Source organism: Rutidosis leptorrhynchoides, chromosome 5 (assembly GCF_046630445.1).
Source record: "Rutidosis leptorrhynchoides isolate AG116_Rl617_1_P2 chromosome 5, CSIRO_AGI_Rlap_v1, whole genome shotgun sequence".
Classification (NCBI taxonomy): Eukaryota; Viridiplantae; Streptophyta; class Magnoliopsida; order Asterales; family Asteraceae; genus Rutidosis; species Rutidosis leptorrhynchoides.
In genome coordinates, this window is record NC_092337.1 from 444,432,140 (window position 1) to 444,435,553 (window position 3,414).

Sequence of the window (3,414 nt, forward strand, 5' to 3'; positions counted from 1 at the left end):
CTTTTTATTTTACAAACATCCGGAATTTTTTTCCTGAACTTACTACTTTGAATACATGGCCACAGGCCTTTAAAATCAGTGACGGGCCAGCATGGTTGTGCAGGTGGGCTGATCATGGGCCTATTTTATTTTCCTTGGTCCATTTAAACTTGCTATATGGATTGATTAATTTGGGACACTGTTAATCTTCTTCCGTTTTTCAGTTAAACAAAACCAAAACACCCCATTAAAGCTACTTTTGTAGCAGCTGAATCTATCACAACCGTTATCAAATTTTCTATTTTTTTTTTCTGTTTGAAACAACCACGAAACCCATTGCAAAAGCATCTGCTGTTATTTTTTTTTAGTACTGTTACGACGTAATGAAGTTGAAGATGATTAACTGTTGCTGCTACAGTTTTGTTTCTATTTCGTTCGAGAGCATATGCTACTACTTCTGGTTCTCTACTTAAATAAACACGAAGAGCAAGATGATGACGAGGAGATGAAAATGATGATATACGATGTTTGATGATAAGGAATGAATGATGATACAGTGATGGTAAAACAATGTGAATTAACGATAGAATGATGATGATACGATGATGATAGTGATAATCGTATGATTAAGAGAGATGATGATAGTGAAGATAGATGATGATGAACGACCGTAAATGATTTTGATTATGAAAGTGATGAGTATGATGATGATGATTGTAGACGATGATAATTGAAGAAGATGATTAGATTAAGAAAATGTAAACAGACAGATAACGGATTATATAGAATTAGGTTATGATTTAAAACAGAAAAGGAGAAGCAGAGCAGTTGGTTGTTGTTTGGGTTAGCGGGAGGTCGCAGGTTCAAACCCCGGCTTGGACATTTTTTTTAGGGCTACTTCTTTGAGGTAGTATTATTATTATTATTATTATTATTATTATTATTATTATTATTATTATTATTATTATTATTATTATTATTATTATTATTATTATTATTATAAGTATTTTTATAAAGTATTATCATTAAGGTTATTATCAGAAGTATTATTATGATTAAAATCATTATTATTATTATTATCATTATTATTATTGTCACTATTTTAGTATTAAAAATATTACTTTAATAAATAAAGGACATTTATGTAAAAATATATTATACATCTATATTAATATTAAATACTATTTTGTTTTAATAAAATGTTATTATAATTAAGTTACAAATAATATATAAATATATGTTAAATTGAATCATATATATAAATAGTAAATCTTAATACATAACTAAAAATATATAAATTGTTTGATTACGACTATATGTATTAATATACATAAATGATATAGGTTCGTGAATCCGAGATCAACCCTGCATTGTTCAGTTCTGTCGTATGCATATTTTTACTACAAAATATCTTATTGTGAGTTCATTTGATTCCCTTTTACTCTTTACATTTTTGGGACTGAGAATACATGCGCTGCTTTTACAACTGCTTTATTAAATGCTTTTGAAATATGTTTTGAACTGCGAATACATAAAATGCTTTTATAAATGTTTGACGAGATAGACACAAGCAAAACATTCCTCGAATGAATTATTATGCAGACAAAAGTTCTGCGGATTATTATTGAATTATGTGGACATGATAATTGCCACAATTGAATTATGTGGACATGATAATTGCCACCATTGAATTATGTGGACATGATAATTGCCACCATTGAATTATGTGGACATGATAATTGTCACCAATTGATGTGAATGTTATGTATCGAGAGAATGATTTTTATACACAGGTTATGTGTATTATTTTTTGTACACGAGATATGTGTACGGTTACTAAGATTTATGAAAAATGGATTTCGTACACGAGAAAGGTGTACTGTATTTAAAAGATATCGCATGTACATTACAGGTGGGTGTAGGATTCGGGCTCATTTGTACCATGCAGCATTTAAATCTTGTGGTCTATCAAAATGATGAATTTTATTGTTTATGATAAACCTATGAACTTACCAACCTTTTGGTTGACACTTTAAAGCTTGTTTATTATCAGGTATGAAAGAAATCTTCCGCTGTGCATTTGCTCATTTTAAAGATATTACATGGAGTCGTTCATGACATATAGAGGTCAGTACCTCGCAATGGGACCATCTGCTGAAGACTTCGTCCAGGTGGATTAGGACGGGTCACTACACAAGTACTGCCCCTGCGATTAGTGAAGTTGTAGCAGATTCTTCCATGCCGGTTGCAGCTCTGCAGTATGCTATTTATGGGATTCACACCTTTACTGGCCTTAACTGGTACCAATTAACCTAACTTAATTAATTTCTGTTTGATATATGTTTGAATAAATTGGACCTGTTTTGCAGGTCCCCAATTGCTAAGCTACAATGGAGTATATAACTAAATTGGTGAATGAAAAACGTTTTGTCTTGTATCTGCAGGTGGGCAAGCATAGCAATAATGACTGTTGCTGTTAATACGTTGTTACTTCCGCTCATGATTAAGAGTTTCCGGGATTTCACAAAAATTGGAGTGAGTGCTACTATATTCGTTATGTAATCGATTGATTGTTAATTACATTAATTTCAAAGTAGGTTGTTATTGATATACATGAATGATCACATCTGCATATTTTGTACAGATTATGGAAGACGATAGTAAAAAAAAGTCACAAGATAAGGTATGAACATCTACTTTTAGTAAGACTATGGTACCATATAACTTTTAGTAAGATTGATTATTAATGTTAGGCTCAAATTTATAAGCTGTGAAACTGTCTACTAAGTTCTGTTATTTCTTTAGCACCATTGTTATGACATCATTCACGCAGAAATTCAGGCGACTCTACCCGGAATGTAAGCAATTTTTTTACGTTTCTTATTGCGAGATGTAGCTTTTTCTAACATCTGTGCGCTCAACACCATGATTGTAGGCTTGCTTTTGCTTTTTGGAATGGCGTCTGCGTCCGTCTCCCTCTTTTCGTCACTTATTATTATGCTGTAAGTTAAGAATGATATACGGGTCAAATTTTGGTCCGAATGGGTTATACGATTAGAAATTTACCAGAATTTTACAAGTAATTGTATTAGAGTATCTGGTTTCTAATTTCGTCATTTTCAGATTAAGAACATGGTGGAAAAAGTTCCATCGTTTACAACTGGCGGGCCCACTTGGTTCCTTGATCTAACAACACCTGATCCTTTCTTCATTCTTCCTTTTATGTTTACATGTACATACTTTATGGCCAGAAAGGTAGTCGCATTTAGTCTCTACTGCTCTTATTTATGTGTATCTTAAAATGCATTATCTGTTTAATAAAATACATTCAGTGTTGTCTCACATTTTGAAGTTACATTCACTACTCTTAAGCTTCCACCTTTAAGTGAAATGACTGACCCATTTGTAATAAGTTGTATAAATTGCTCGATTTGG

The 3,414-nt window shown here is 31.8% G+C and overlaps 1 long non-coding RNA gene across 1 annotated transcript; it reads left to right on the plus strand.

The window, feature by feature from the left end:
- The first annotated feature begins 2,177 nt into the window (after nt 1-2,177).
- LOC139848162 (uncharacterized) lies at nt 2,178-3,178 on the plus strand. Its single transcript, XR_011759859.1, has 3 exons — nt 2,178-2,279; nt 2,424-2,514; nt 2,624-3,178. It is a non-coding gene; the product is annotated as an uncharacterized lncRNA (long non-coding RNA).
- The last annotated feature ends 236 nt before the right edge of the window (nt 3,179-3,414 follow it).